Source organism: Rosa rugosa, chromosome 2 (assembly GCF_958449725.1).
Source record: "Rosa rugosa chromosome 2, drRosRugo1.1, whole genome shotgun sequence".
NCBI lineage: Eukaryota > Viridiplantae > Streptophyta > Magnoliopsida > Rosales > Rosaceae > Rosa > Rosa rugosa.
Window position 1 is genome coordinate 36017734 of NC_084821.1, and position 16627 is coordinate 36034360.

At 39.5% G+C, this 16627-nt stretch overlaps 2 long non-coding RNA genes across 2 annotated transcripts; both read left to right on the forward strand.

Annotated features, from left to right (window-relative positions):
* Nucleotides 1-210: 210 nt before the first annotated feature.
* Nucleotides 211-2677, forward strand: LOC133727768 (uncharacterized). The gene is made up of 3 exons (XR_009855346.1): nucleotides 211-839; nucleotides 1394-1471; nucleotides 2536-2677. It is a non-coding gene; the product is annotated as an uncharacterized LOC133727768 (long non-coding RNA).
* Nucleotides 2678-6499: 3822 nt separating this feature from the next.
* On the forward strand, nucleotides 6500-9915 carry LOC133734636 (uncharacterized). Its single transcript, XR_009858437.1, has 3 exons — nucleotides 6500-8077; nucleotides 8632-8709; nucleotides 9774-9915. It is a non-coding gene; the product is annotated as an uncharacterized LOC133734636 (long non-coding RNA).
* Nucleotides 9916-16627: the final 6712 nt, after the last annotated feature.

Below are 16627 nucleotides of genomic sequence, written 5' to 3' on the forward strand. Positions count from 1 at the left end.
CTATAGTTCACACAATGACGACAAAAAATAAATTAATTAAAAGTACTCGGTTCGTAATATGAACCACGTGAGGTTTACTCACCTCGATAATCCCGCTGCGTCTTCAATTCCGCTCAAAATACGATCCACAATCGTCCGTGTAATACCCCGAAAAATCCAAATTAAATTCCATGGTTTTTTAGAAATGATTTCACGATAGTAGGAGCGAGTACGAAGCTTGGAAAAGTTGTGGAATTAGTTCGAACGATTTTATTTTCGAAAACGAACGTTTTTAGGGGGTCAACAAAGTTGACTTTTTATACGTTCAAAATTTGGGAAAACTTCCTTCATGAAAGTTGTAGAGCTCGTCGATACGAGTTCGTGGACATGTGGAACGCATTATTTGGAGTTCGTATGAATAAGTTATGAATATTTTAAAATTGAGAATTTTCTATAAATACAAAAAATCAGATTTCTCAATAAGGAAACCCGAAAATTTCCAGATTTTTCTCCTCCTCGCTGCCTTGGCTTCACGGCGTCGCCACGACTTCATCCGGCCACCTATGGCCATGAAATTGATATCAATCTCTTCGCCTTGAAACCAGCTTTCCATTCATATATGTCTTGCATCCTATCATTCACCATAGACAACGAATCGAAGCAAAGAAGGTCAGACCATTTTTCATGCATTTCTTCAAATTCCAGCCAACTCCGGCAAAGGTAGGAGGGGAGACCAACTGGGCTTTGTTCGCCTTGCCATGCTCTATAAACTCACCAAGTTTCACATCTCGATTCAACCCGAGGAAGACGAATTTCAGATTTGAGCGATTTTGGGCGATTTCGGCCTCTTTCTTCTTGAGGTAATTTTCGACCACTTCCGGTCATTTTTAGACTTCATGCTAGTTAGGAAAGTGGTTGGGCTTGATGAGATGAAGAGGAGCAGCCCGGCCCCGACACCATTGGCGGTGGTCGGCGGCGGCTCTGCCACTAACTCCGGCGGCCCTTTCCGGCCAACTCCGGGGGTCAAAAACATAGTTTCTGTGCATTTTTAGATTCTATATTTCAATACGATCATTTCGATATATTATACGCAATTTTCGGATATCGTATGATTTAGTTATGAATTTTACGATTTCGAACGATTTCGATTGTTCGATTAATGATCTGTGAAGATCGGACCGTCTGATGGACTTGTAGTTTTGATATGTTGATCGTATGACTGTCCCAATGACCTTGTGTGGTCATGGGCGAAGATCCGACCGTTGGATCTTCGTATAATTGCAAAACAGTGATTCGGGAGGCGATTCGTGAGAATCCGTCCGTCGGATTTTTATATAAGTTAGAATCCGACCGTTGGATTGTCGTTTAAGTATGTTTTGGAATTGTTAGCTAAATTCAAGTCACATTTGATTAGGTGATTGGCGGATTGATTTGGCGGACGATTCGTAAAATCGTTGTTGAGCTGTTTAGAAGACGCAGCGGGATTATCGAGGTGAGTAAACCTCACGTGGTTCATATTACGAACCCAATATATTTAATTGCTTTATTTTGCAATCATATGAACTATTGTTGGTGTATTAGACATTCCTGTGTGAATGTCTGTATATATATTATTACATGAAATAATATGTATTGTTGGAGTTGTGTTGAGTTTATTGTTGAGAAACAATATATTGTGAGAGGTATTGAGTTTATTGTTGAGAAACAATATATTGTGAGAGGTGTTGAGTTTTATTGTTGAGGAACAATAAATTGTTGTGATCTGTGGAGATCACTAGGTCACGAGGTGACCATGGCATCTATTAGTGAATCACGCTCTCGTACCGGGCTGGTGGTTATTAATAGTATTAAATCGTAATCACGTCTGTGGCCGGACGAGTGGTTACGTTCAGTTAGAGCTCTAGTCTGTCTGCCAAATGTGGAGTGACCTTATGAGTGAAATTGAGAGTAACTCATAAGTGTCAATATATATATGGTAACCTTATGAGGGAAATTGAGAGTAACTCATAAGGGTCTATATATATATATGAGTCTGTCTGCCAAATGTGGAGTGACCTTATGAGTGAAATTGAGAGTAACTCATAAGTGTCAATATATATCTGGTAACCTTATGAGGGAAATTGAGAGTAACTCATAAGGGTCTATATATATATATGAGTCTGTCTACCAAATGTTGGGAAATCTTATGAGCGAATTTGAGAGTAACTCATAAGTGTCTATATATATATATGAGAGTGAGGGATCTTATGAGCTAAATTGAGAGTAACTCATAAGTGTCTATATATATATATGAGAGTGAGGGATCTTATGAGCTAAATTGAGAGTAACTCATAAGTGTCTACATATATATATGAGAGTGAGTGATCTTATGAGCTAAATTGAGAGTAACTCATAAGTGTCTATATATATATATGAGAGTGAGAAAGTAACGTGGGTTTGTGGTAGTCTTGAAATCTAATAAATCAACAGTTCTTTCTTGTTTACTCATACTGGCTGTAAAAAGCTTACCGGGTTTTGTGTTGTTGCAACTCCCGGTACACTATTCAAATTGTGTAGCGGGTAATCCTACAGGACAGGAGAACCAGGACGGTGATCGTGCGGTTAGAGCAATTGTTAGAGTTTTACAACAATTGTAAGTTGTGAGGTGTGTTATGCTCATTTGAGCTTTATAATATATTGTGAGAGTGAATTGTAATAATGAACTCGAAGTTTCGAGATTTGGTTTTTTTGTAATTGTAATTATTCAGGTTTCGGATTTGAATTTATCATTCAAAATCCGGGGCGTGACAGTTTGGTATCAGAGCGTAAGGTGCATATTTGGTGATGTGTCAATACCTTCCGAGTGATGGCCCGTCTGCAGCGGATCCCCATCGTGTGCTCTTTGGTATTGGCTAAGTCATTGGGTATGCGTGAGTGTTGGGAGTTGTTTAGGCCGCTAGGTCGTTTAGGGAACGTGAATACATTCCCTATAGTATTGACTTGGTTAATATGAATTTGTATTTGACTTATACTGTGTTTTAAGTGTTATACATGTATTAGCCAAGCATACTATACTCCTTAGGTGATGGAGATTCGAAGGGGTTGTACTTAGAACCTTACAGTTGTCTTGTAGGTTCGTATTGGAATAAGTTCAGTGGCCGCGAGTTACAATCCTTGAGGAATAGGAACCTCTTGATTCAACTCTGTTAAGTCAACGAGGATTGTTGTATGGAAGTGAGGTTCTTTTGGATGTTGAAGTGTTTGGTTGAAGGCATGATGTGGACCTATGCACGTACCTAGTGTGGATACGAGTATTAATGGATAGAAAGTTGCCTTCTTAAGTTGGACGTACATATGTTTTTGGATGAGATGTACATGTCAAATAATAGATATCTTGTTTTGTAATGAGATGTCCTTGTGGAGTTTGTTAGTAGGGTTGAGGTTAGGGAAGAAATTATTGTGGTTACTTCTTCCTTGTGCTTGTAAGTTGTTAAGCAGGGTTTAAGGTGCGAGACAAGAATTTTATTTTGTGCTCGATGGTTAGAGATGAGAGACCATTGTTTTGGGTTGTCGTTGAGTACTATAATTCCTTCAGAATCAGGATTGTTGGTAGAATTGGAATTAGTAGTAGTTTTGGTGATTCTGAATTTGAATTGAGTTCGCGAGATGTGTCTTATATACGTGGTTGATGTTACTTGCATCATTTTGGAACGATACGTTACGATTCACAAGGAAAACTGGATTTGAAATTTATTCATTTGAACACCATGGGTTGATGACCTGACCGTGACTTGTGAATATAGTTTTGTTCAAGTGAATGAAATTGAATTTTGTGGCCTTTGTGTGGTGAACTAGTTTTCTTAAGTTTTGGATCGTAGTATGGAGATGGGCTGCAGTGAATTTGAAGTTGTTGTGTGTTTTAAGTTTAAGTAGGCGGGACACTTAAAGTTTTGCAATGGAGTTGATTTTGGTGTAATTAATTGGGAGAGTTAGAATCAGTTCTTGTGAATGATGTTGGATGAGAGTGTGTGCCTTTGGTGATTGATTTTAGGTGTTATAGTTAAACGCAATTTCGGATATTGATTTTAGTGATTTTGTTAGGTATCCATAGTGGTTCAAGTGAATTACTATGTGATATGGAGTTTGATTTGATTTCTGAATCGCTAAATGTTAGGGATTGAATTGTGGTGAGTTTTTGTTGAAACAATTGATAGATGGAATTATCGAGATTCTATAAGAGTTGTAAGAGTAACTCTAAAAACGTGGGTTTTTCCTAGCTAACTCAGGATGTGTTTAGCTTTATAAATCCCTAATCCTATCGATGAAATTGTTGTGTTTGGTTTGACTCAGAGGATACTAGCTAGACCTCGATGCGACTTAATTGATTGTTGGATTCTTTTTGAGTGATTGTTTTTATTGCATCATTATGAAAGATGTGTGCAGTAGAGTTGTTTATGGTTTTGAAAACAGTATTGGGTGACCAAGGTTCGATCCTTGGTGTTGTTGTTGGTTAAACAAACAGGAAAGAAAACATGCACACCATCTTATTGAGTTTATATTACAAAAAAAAAAAAAAAAAAAAAGCGAGGACTATGCTATACTAAGCCTAGTCAGCAGCTCCGGATGGGTTGAGGCTGAGCTCAAGAGAAACGTTTGAGCCACTGTGGTAACCGCCTGAGCCACCAGAATAGTAACCAAAAGCGCTACCTTCCTCGGAAGTAGCCTTCAGGTTACCAAAGACGTCCTCGCCGTGCACGGGGAACAGAGGAAGAGTTTGAACCTCCTGGTGATCTCCTCCTCGTTGTTGCAGGGATGTTTGTCCTCCTGTTGTGCCAAAAGAGTTGTACTGGTATTAGTGTTGAAGTGTGAGGAAGAATACGAAACAAAATTTAAGTAAATAAATCCTTCATTACCAGTAGAATAGGTGGAACCAAAGTTGAGATCAATGGATCTATCATCATCAGTAGAACTAGTGGACCCAAAATTGATGTCAATGGATCCACCAGCTGGCCCAAAATTGATGTCGATGGATCCACCAGCACCAGTAGAACCAGTGGACCCAAAATTGAGATCAATGGATCTACCAGTACCAAGAGAACTAGTTCTCATGGGCACTGGAGCAGCCTGATTACACCTATTCATCTGCTTCTCTCGAGCCCTGACGTTCTGGAACCAAAAGTAAATGTTCTTACCCTCAACATACCCATACTGGTTCAGCTGGAGACAGATCTCGTGAATCTGCTCTGTAGTTGGGCACTTAAATCCCTTGACATAGTAAAGATCCTTGAGGATTCTTATTTGTTCTGGAGTAGGAATCCACCTGGTACGGCTTCGCCAGAAATCCATGTTGGCACTACTTCCAGCTGCTTGGGTGTTTCCTCCCTCCTCTGTTGGTTGCTGTTGTTGTGGTTCCATTTGTTGCGGGGTTTGGAGCTCCATTAGTTGCAGAGTTCGTGGCTCTTGGGTCATGGGGTGAGAGGATGTGGAAATCGAGGAATACATGGTTTAGTGTTTGAGGGAGATTTTGTTAGAAGGATTGGAGTTGTTGAACTGGTGATTGGAGATCTGAGATTCTCAGAGGAAAGATGAGATCGAATCTTCAAATGGAAGAAAAGATCTGAGAAAGAAGGATTGAAGATTTGGAGGAAAATATTGAAGATCTGAAAGTTCAGAGGAAAGATGGGATTGAATCAACTAGATGGGAGAGAAGATCAGAAGAGAAGGATTGAAATTGATGAAGAAAGGATTTGAGAAGAGAAAGGCTGAAGAGTTGAGAGAGAAAGACTTGAGCTCGGAAGAAAAATTTCTTTTCTTTTGGAGTGAACAGTTTTTCTCCAGAATGCACCTATTTATAGAACAAGGTGAGCAGATCTCCACCGTTGGATGAACGATCTCAGAATTTGAATCCACGCGTTGGATTAAAGTCGCCCCGAAACCCGGAAAAGCTGTTGGCGCGTGTTGAGCGTGTAAGGGGACAGGCCGAACCTCGAGACGCTGTGGCAGACAGCTTTAGCCGAAAGTGATTTGCTTTCCGTAAATCACGGAAGAGACGTGTCGTGGCACGTGGAGTGTACCGACAGTTTGTTGTTATTCTATCGCTTATGATAGAATAAATAAAAGAAGTTGCATGGATAGTAACGAGAGCAGCTGGTGCTCTAGTGGTTGAAGAGCAAGGCTCATGTACAAGAGGTCAGAGGTTCGAACCTTGCCTCTCGTTTATTTTTATTATGTTCGCTTATGACATAATAAGTAAAACATTTGTACACATTATATTAAGCACAGCTTGTGCTCCAGTGGTTGGTGGGCAAAGCCCTTGTGCAGCAGGTTAAGGTTTCGAACCTTGCCTCCCCCGTTATTTTATTTATGTCGCTTATGACATAATAAATATAACACGTGAGCATATATTAATGAAGGCAGCTCTTGCTTCAGTGGTTGGGAGCAAAACCTTCGTGTTTGAGGTCGGGAGTTCGAACCTTACCTCTTACAAATATTTTTGGATCTCGTATATGCTTGATATACGACGTATATACGGTATGTACGGTATACATACGTATATACGGTCTGTACGGTATGCATACGAATATACAGTTGTACGGTATGCATACGTATATACGGTCTGTACGGTATGCATACGAATATACAGTTGTACGGTATGCATACGTATATACGATCTGTACGGTATGCATACGTATATACGGTATGTACAATTTCATACCGTAGCCGAGCTGGAAGTTGGTGGGCCGATTGGTAGGCCCAAATAGTAAGCCCAAATAGTAAGCCCAAATAGTAAGCCCGAATGGTAGGCCCAAATAGTAAGCCCAAATAGTAAGCCCGAATAGTAGGCCCAAATGTTAAACCCAAAGTGGTTTGGGCCGGTTCGAAATGTGGATGGTCCGATTTCTTCAGGCCCAATTGGCCAGCCCTAGTGCTTAACCCAAGGATTGAGCAAGCCCAAGTCATCATCATTGGATGACATAATTTATTGGCGTGCTTTTGGGGATGATTTGTTTTGAGTGATGCATCTTAAGTTTTACTATGGAGATTTACCGTGATGCTAATTGAGTAGCGAAACACTTTGTGAGAGTGTTTACTGTGCTTGTATGCCAGTACAGAGTGATGATCTATGTGAAGATCTATGTGATGATCTATGTGAAGATCTATGTAAGGATCTATGAGATGATCCACGTGATGATTTTGTGTAATTGATGTGGAGTGATGTTGAGCAGTTGTTTTGTGAATTTACATTGTGATGAAAGGATTTAGTGGCCCTAGGAATGTATTTTTATACAAAGGATTGTGGCTTTGTAGATTACTACAGATTTGGAAAAGATGGAGATTCTATGATTAGGTCAACCTTAATCGAGAGGAATTGACTTACGCTCAAATTTCGGGACGAAATTTCTTTAAGGAGGGTAGATTGTAATACCCCGAAAAATCCAAATTAAATTCCATGGTTTTTTAGAAATGATTTCACGATAGTAGGAGCGAGTACGAAGCTTGGAAAAGTTGTGGAATTAGTTCGAACGATTTTATTTTCGAAAACGAACGTTTTTAGGGGGTCAACAAAGTTGACTTTTTATACGTTCAAAATTTGGGAAAACTTCCTTCATGAAAGTTGTAGAGCTCGTCGATACGAGTTCGTGGACATGTGGAACGCATTATTTGGAGTTCGTATGAATAAGTTATGAATATTTTAAAATTGAGAATTTTCTATAAATACAAAAAATCAGATTTCTCAATAAGGAAACCCGAAAATTTCCAGATTTTTCTCCTCCTCGCTGCCTTGGCTTCACGGCGTCGCCACGACTTCATCCGGCCACCTATGGCCATGAAATTGATATCAATCTCTTCGCCTTGAAACCAGCTTTCCATTCATATATGTCTTGCATCCTATCATTCACCATAGACAACGAATCGAAGCAAAGAAGGTCAGACCATTTTTCATGCATTTCTTCAAATTCCAGCCAACTCCGGCAAAGGTAGGAGGGGAGACCAACTGGGCTTTGTTCGCCTTGCCATGCTCTATAAACTCACCAAGTTTCACATCTCGATTCAACCCGAGGAAGACGAATTTCAGATTTGAGCGATTTTGGGCGATTTCGGCCTCTTTCTTCTTGAGGTAATTTTCGACCACTTCCGGTCATTTTTAGACTTCATGCTAGTTAGGAAAGTGGTTGGGCTTGATGAGATGAAGAGGAGCAGCCCGGCCCCGACACCATTGGCGGTGGTCGGCGGCGGCTCTGCCACTAACTCCGGCGGCCCTTTCCGGCCAACTCCGGGGGTCAAAAACATAGTTTCTGTGCATTTTTAGATTCTATATTTCAATACGATCATTTCGATATATTATACGCAATTTTCGGATATCGTATGATTTAGTTATGAATTTTACGATTTCGAACGATTTCGATTGTTCGATTAATGATCTGTGAAGATCGGACCGTCTGATGGACTTGTAGTTTTGATATGTTGATCGTATGACTGTCCCAATGACCTTGTGTGGTCATGGGCGAAGATCCGACCGTTGGATCTTCGTATAATTGCAAAACAGTGATTCGGGAGGCGATTCGTGAGAATCCGTCCGTCGGATTTTTATATAAGTTAGAATCCGACCGTTGGATTGTCGTTTAAGTATGTTTTGGAATTGTTAGCTAAATTCAAGTCACATTTGATTAGGTGATTGGCGGATTGATTTGGCGGACGATTCGTAAAATCGTTGTTGAGCTGTTTAGAAGACGCAGCGGGATTATCGAGGTGAGTAAACCTCACGTGGTTCATATTACGAACCCAATATATTTAATTGCTTTATTTTGCAATCATATGAACTATTGTTGGTGTATTAGACATTCCTGTGTGAATGTCTGTATATATATTATTACATGAAATAATATGTATTGTTGGAGTTGTGTTGAGTTTATTGTTGAGAAACAATATATTGTGAGAGGTATTGAGTTTATTGTTGAGAAACAATATATTGTGAGAGGTGTTGAGTTTTATTGTTGAGGAACAATAAATTGTTGTGATCTGTGGAGATCACTAGGTCACGAGGTGACCATGGCATCTATTAGTGAATCACGCTCTCGTACCGGGCTGGTGGTTATTAATAGTATTAAATCGTAATCACGTCTGTGGCCGGACGAGTGGTTACGTTCAGTTAGAGCTCTAGTCTGTCTGCCAAATGTGGAGTGACCTTATGAGTGAAATTGAGAGTAACTCATAAGTGTCAATATATATATGGTAACCTTATGAGGGAAATTGAGAGTAACTCATAAGGGTCTATATATATATATGAGTCTGTCTGCCAAATGTGGAGTGACCTTATGAGTGAAATTGAGAGTAACTCATAAGTGTCAATATATATCTGGTAACCTTATGAGGGAAATTGAGAGTAACTCATAAGGGTCTATATATATATATGAGTCTGTCTACCAAATGTTGGGAAATCTTATGAGCGAATTTGAGAGTAACTCATAAGTGTCTATATATATATATGAGAGTGAGGGATCTTATGAGCTAAATTGAGAGTAACTCATAAGTGTCTATATATATATATGAGAGTGAGGGATCTTATGAGCTAAATTGAGAGTAACTCATAAGTGTCTACATATATATATGAGAGTGAGTGATCTTATGAGCTAAATTGAGAGTAACTCATAAGTGTCTATATATATATATGAGAGTGAGAAAGTAACGTGGGTTTGTGGTAGTCTTGAAATCTAATAAATCAACAGTTCTTTCTTGTTTACTCATACTGGCTGTAAAAAGCTTACCGGGTTTTGTGTTGTTGCAACTCCCGGTACACTATTCAAATTGTGTAGCGGGTAATCCTACAGGACAGGAGAACCAGGACGGTGATCGTGCGGTTAGAGCAATTGTTAGAGTTTTACAACAATTGTAAGTTGTGAGGTGTGTTATGCTCATTTGAGCTTTATAATATATTGTGAGAGTGAATTGTAATAATGAACTCGAAGTTTCGAGATTTGGTTTTTTTGTAATTGTAATTATTCAGGTTTCGGATTTGAATTTATCATTCAAAATCCGGGGCGTGACAGTCCGCTAACTCAAACCGTCAATCACCTAGTCAGATACGATCTTAACTTAGCAATCATTCATAAACCACACATATACGGAAATCCAACGGTCGGATTCTAATTTAATGATGATCCAACGGCCAGATCGAATTTATATGATGATCCAACGGTCGGATCCTCACGGATCGCCCTTAGGATCATCCTCCAAAATTATCACGAAGATCCAACGGTCAGATCTTCTTGAATCACTCTAACAAACATCTCCTCAAAATTATACGAAAATCCGACGGTTAGATTCTCACGAATCGCCTTCCGAATCACTATTTCACAATTATACGAAGATCCAACGGTCGGATCTTCGCCCATGACCACACAAAGCCACTGGGACAGTCATAAGATCAACATAACAAAACTACAAGTCCATCGGACGGTCCGATCTTCACAGATCACAAATCGTACGATCGAAATCGATCGAAATCGTAAAATTCATAACTTAATCATACTATATCCAAAAATTGCGTATAATATATCGAAATGATCGTATTGAAATATAGAATCTGAAAATGTACAGAAACCATATTTTTGATCCCCGGAGGTGGCCGGAAAGGGCCGCCGGAGTTAGTGGCAGAGCCGCCGCCAACCACCACCAATGGTGTCGGGGCCGGGCTGCTCTTCTTCCTCTCATCATGCTTAACAACTTTCATAACTAGCACGAAGTCTGAAAATGACCGGAAGGGGTCGAAAATTACCTTGAACAGTATGAAGGTGGCCGGAATTTTCCAGAAACCGGCGAGAAACTGCAGAAAACGGCGAGCTCCAATTCGACGTAAAAACGTCAATTTAAGGCTTCGATTCCTTCTGAAGAGTTGTTAAGAAACTCAAGAAGAACTCACTGGTTCAAGAATCACAGAAAAATATGGTCTGTAGCTCGAGATATACCGATCGAAAGCTTCTGTGGTCGGAAAAATTCCAAAATTTTGCAGAATCCGGCAAAGCTCGATTTCGACGTCAAAGCTTCAATTTCAGGCCTCGATGCCTTCTAGAGAGTTGTTAATAACATCAAGGGGAACCCACTGGAAAAAGAATCAATCAAAACGATGCACTACAGCTCGAGATATACCGATCGAAAGATTTTCGTTTCGGATTGAAAACTTACCGAGCTCCGACGAACGTGAAACCGGTCACTCTAGGTGCAATCCTCCTAGTATGATGATCAGCAGGTTGAGGGGAGTTCATGGAGCCAAGGATCGGAAGTTTTGGTGGCCGGAGCTAGGAGAAAACCGGCGTTGACCAAAATCGAGCTTAAATCGGACCGGGCTTGCCGCCGCCGCTACAGGCCGCGCCGCCGTGAAAGGCTGCCACAGACAGGTGCGCAAGGACCATACGAAGCCAATGGAAGAAGTTTGGTGAGGATCGGTGGCCGGAGGAGGAAGAAATCGTCGATCGAAGTTTTGGAGGCGATTTCCGGCGGGGAACTAAAATCGCAGCCGATTTTCCAATTTTGGAAAAATCTGTTTTTATTTTTGGAAATTTCCAAAATGGAAGCTTTATACTAAATTGGAAACTTTTTCAAAAAAATCATAACTAATTCATACGAACTCCGATTTTTGCGTTCCATATATGCACGCGATCGTGTCGACGAGCTCTACAACTTTCATGAAGGAAGTTTTCCCAAATTCCATACGTATAAAAAGTCGATTTTCGCGTGCCCCTAAATAACGTACGTTTTCGAAAATTAATCGTTCGAACTAATTCCACAACTTCTCAGAGCCTCGTACTCGCTCCCACTATTGTGAAATCATTTCTAAAAATCCACGGAAATTAATTTGGATTTTTCGGGGTATTACAACAGAGCCCCCAAATTAGTCAGTGTCATCACCAGGTGAGTTATATTCTCTTATTTTTTATATGTATAATATATACTCTATGCTAATTTGTATGTGTGTTGATAATATATACGAGTTTGATTATGCACAAAAACCCTAGATTCATTCCCGGCGTGTATGTAGGTTAGCGTAGATGGTAACCGGATGAAATTTAATTTTGATTGCTTGATCATGAGAATTCTGAGTGTTTTGACTTTTGTTTTTGATGATTGAGTGATGTTTCTTTTGCTTTCATGACTTGTTATTCATGCTTGTGTGGAATTATATATACACGTTCATCGCTTTCTTGAGTAGGTTTACTAGTACATAAAATGGAAGGAAAATAAAAGATATTGTGATTATAATTATTAAAAAATATTTAACGTTGTATAAGTTTTTTTTTTATGATGGACCGAAGTTGGATGTACTTGAAACATAGATTTCAACCAGAATTTACCAATAGTCTCAAATTATTTATGGATGCTGCAAAAGAACATCTAAACAGAGAATAAGACACGTTGCCCTTGTTGTGATTGTAAAAATGAAGAACTTTTTACATTAAAAGAGATACGTAGACATAAATTCTCGAAGGGGTTTCAATTGCATTATTCTGTATGGACTGAGCATGGGGAATGATGTAGCAAATAACCAAATGGATGATGAATTTGTCTTTGACGGTGAGGATGATGACAATGCTTCAATGATGGACATGTTAAATGATGTTCAAGGGCCTTTACATATGGAGATAGATGATGATGAGACAAGTAATCGTGGTGACAATACACATGCTAACAAATATGATTATTTGTTTGGGGAAGCCCAAAGAGAACTGTACCCCGATTGTACAAAGTTCTCATCACTAAGTTTTATTGTAAAGCTAATGCATACGAATGTACTTGGTAGTTGGAGCAATAAAAGTCTCAACGTTTTGTTGAAAACGCTTAAAGATTCTCACCCAAATGGAGTAGCTATCCCATCATCGCATTATGAAGCCAAAAAAATGTTGCGAGAATTGGGTTTGGGGTATGAATCTATACATGCATGTAAGAATGATTGTGCATTATTTTGGAAAGAGAACGAGAAACTTGATAATTGTCCCGAGTGTGGGTAGTCCAGGTACATGTCTAAAGAAGGAAAACGTAATAAGATTCTACAATAAGTGTTGCGTTATTTTCCATTGAACCTAAGCTGAAAAGGTCATTTTTGTCTAGACATACAATGACCGATATGAAATGGCATAAAATAAAACGTAAGAATGAAGAGGGTTTTCTTAGGCATCCGGCTGATTCTGAAGAGTGGAAGAAGTTCGATGAGGAGTATCCTGATTTTGCTGAAGACTGTAGAAATATTAGGTTGGGGCTTGCTACAGATGGTTTAAATCCATTTGGAAATATATAGCTAGTTATGCTAGTGCCATACAATCTGTCACCATGGAAATGTATGAAAGGGATGTTTTCTATGATGTCATTGCTTATTCCAGGTCCGCGAGCACCTGGAAAAGACAGCAAGTTCGTTTAATGATGTATTTTCGTTTATTGATAGATGAGTTGAAAGAATTATGGGAGGTTGGTGTTGAAGCTTTTGATGTTTCTGCAAATCAAAATTTTACTTTACGATCGAGCATGTGTACTGTGGACTATAAATTACTTTCCGACTTATGAAAATTTATCAGGTTGGAGCATGTGTTGAAGCTTTTGATGTTTCTGTAAATCAAAACTGCGATTTACAATTATAAACACGAACGGTTCATGTTGGATAGATTCGGTTCGTTCGTTGATTTAATATAATTCGATACCTTAACGATCGTCAATTTGGCTTAAAATTTGCAGAGGTGATCTATACATTAGGACCTAAAAACTAAATGGTTGAGATGTGGACATGCGATCGAAAAGTGAGTCTATTCAAGGAAATCCTTAGATTTTAGATTTTAAAATCTAAGGAGGTCCTTAACATAGAAATACTGTATATATATATATATATTGAAATTAACTTATAATATTTATAAATATTAGTTAAGGCGGTTATATTCAATTAATTATCTCTCTAAATCTCCCAAAATTAATTGTTGTTTATGAAAGGAAACAAAATTAAATAAAATAAAGCTTACGAAATCAATTACAAAGAAAGAGATAAGTTGTATGTTATAGAAAAAATAGAAACATCTACAAAAAATAGAAAAAATAGGAAATTATCAGGGCTTAATTGGGCGGGCTTAAAGGGCCGGGCTTCATTTGCAAGGACCATACCCTGCCCTATTTGAGAAAGGGTCGGGCTGTCTCGCCCTAATGCAATGACCGGATCGGCTTCGGCTCTACGAGCCGAGCAAGCTTGGGGTGGGCTTAGGGCCGAAGGGCCAAATGATGATCCCTATTATGAAGAATGATGATTTTTGGGATTTTGTCCATTTATCCTATTTCTAGGGATTTTTTTCCCACTTCCCCATTAAGTTCTTTTAATTCTCCCTTACCCAAAACACTCTAAGGAAGTCTTCCTTAATACCCCATTAAATTTTTTGTTTTTGTTTTTGACACTATTTTACCCTCACCCCTTTGTTACTTTTAGAGAGAGAGAAAATGGAAAAGAGAGAAACCATAGGAGACTTCGCTGGAGCCTCGTCATCAGTCGCTGGATTCCGGTCACCGGTTTCCAGATTCCGGCCAACTTTGGCATGATTCCGATCACCGGTCGCCGGATTCCGACCAACTTTCGCCTGAATCCGGTCACCGGCTGCTGCCCACCGGACTTCTCTGAAAACCTCGCCCGAGGTCCCCAAAGAGGTCGTCGGAGATCTCATAGGTATTGGGGGGCATAAACCTCTATTACCCCCCAATAGACAACTATTGGGGGGCTATAGAGATTTATGAAACCTCACCGGAAGTCTCCAAAGAGGTTGTTGTAGATCTCATATGGGGCCGGAGAGGTTTATTGCCCCCTGAATAAACCTGTATTGCCCCCTAATAGACGTCTATTGCCCCCCAATAGAACTTTTGGTCACCAGAATGAGAACTAATCTCCGTAAAATTAAACAAATAAAACTTTGATTAAGGAAAAAAATGAGGATATTACATCAATTCAAAACATCTGTTGCCCCCCAATAGACGTCTATTTCCCCCCAATAGAACCTTTTTTTTTCTTTCTTTCTCTCTGGGCCTTCTGCCCCCATTTTCTCACTCTCTATACTCCAAAACGTCCAAAACAATATTCAACCAAAGTATTCGACCAAAAGGGAATATTTGTCATTGAAAAAAAAAAAAACCAAAAGCTGAGGCTTGCTTTTCATCTTTGTTTGCATGTAAGACTAATAATAATCAAATCAAAATTGCAGGTTTGATTATTTTAGTTTTGATACCCATATATCCCTTAAACGATTTTTTTTTTCTTGGCAAGATATCCCTTAAACGCTTTGAAGTTTGAACCTGGACTCGAAACTGTGCCAAAGCTGCCACCCTGCCAAACTGGACTTGAATATAGGAACCAACCATGGAGATCTGAATTCCAACAAGGCGAAGCCCTGATCAGGTCAGGTCGGTACCGTCGTCTCTAGCGTAAGAGTCGTTGGTGATGATTTTGCAATGGTGGTCCTTCTTGCGGTCCTCGGCTCCGTGGCCGGCATCGAGATTGTCGGAGCAGGATCAGGTGCAATTGACAGTGTCGCAGGTGGTGAAGCAGCGGCGGAGGCGCTCTGAGATGATGTCCATAACCGGCGCTCGGAGAAGATGTCCAAAACCGGCTCTGACGAAATCTCCTGACCTCCGCAGTTTCTGCGTCTTCTAGCTGCATGACGACCCAAACCATTCCGGCGATGTGGTGAGCTTGGTGAGACCGGCGACATAATATAAAAATCTGACGGCGATAGTGAGAGAGAGAGAGAGAGAGAGAGAGAGAGAGAGAGAGTGCATATCAGAGAGGGAAGAGAGAGAGAGTGCATATCAGAGAGGGAAGAGAGAGAGAGGGGGGAGACAGAGAGTGCAGATCACAGAGGGATAGAGAGAGGGGAGAGAGAAATTGATGGTATGGCACTACACCAATAACTTAAACACACAACACTTTTTGCACAACGAAAAAAAAAATGTGTTGTGTGATGAAGAAAAGTGAATCACACAACACGTTTACAAAACTTGCGTTGTATAAGGTGATTAAAATTCTGAACTTTTTAGCTAGTAGATCATTGCACAACAGTTATAAGAATAGTTCGTTGTGTGAATGAAGAAAAAAATAGCGACAGATTTCCCTCTTAGCCTAACTCAAATTTGGCTCTAAATTGGTGCTCCAAAGGACAACAGAATAGTTATATTTGTTGTATGAGTGTAGCTTGCAAAATATCATACAACAGTTTTTTACTTTGTGTTGTCCAAGTAATGAAGATATATACTGGCAATATTTCAATGCATCCAAAATGTCATTCATTCCCCCAAAATGAACAAACTTTGATCAAAATGTAGGTTACATATATGTACTCCTACAATGTAATTTCTTATTTGTGTTGTCTAAATGAGAGATACCTATCCCTAACACCAAAACTGGTACTATGATTGCACATAGGCGGGAACTATCCCTCCTTGCTCCCTTAGCTCAAATTTAAACTATGTATAATTAGACAACATAACTTCATATATGTGTTGTCTGATTCATGAATACAAAAAAAAAAAAAAAAAAAAAAAACAAACCCCCGCGCCTTGATAGCTATTATCTCCCACTTGCACAAAATAACACTTCAACAAAATAACAAATGACCTTTTCTTCGAGAATCTCTCCTCAAAACATCATCTCATCTCG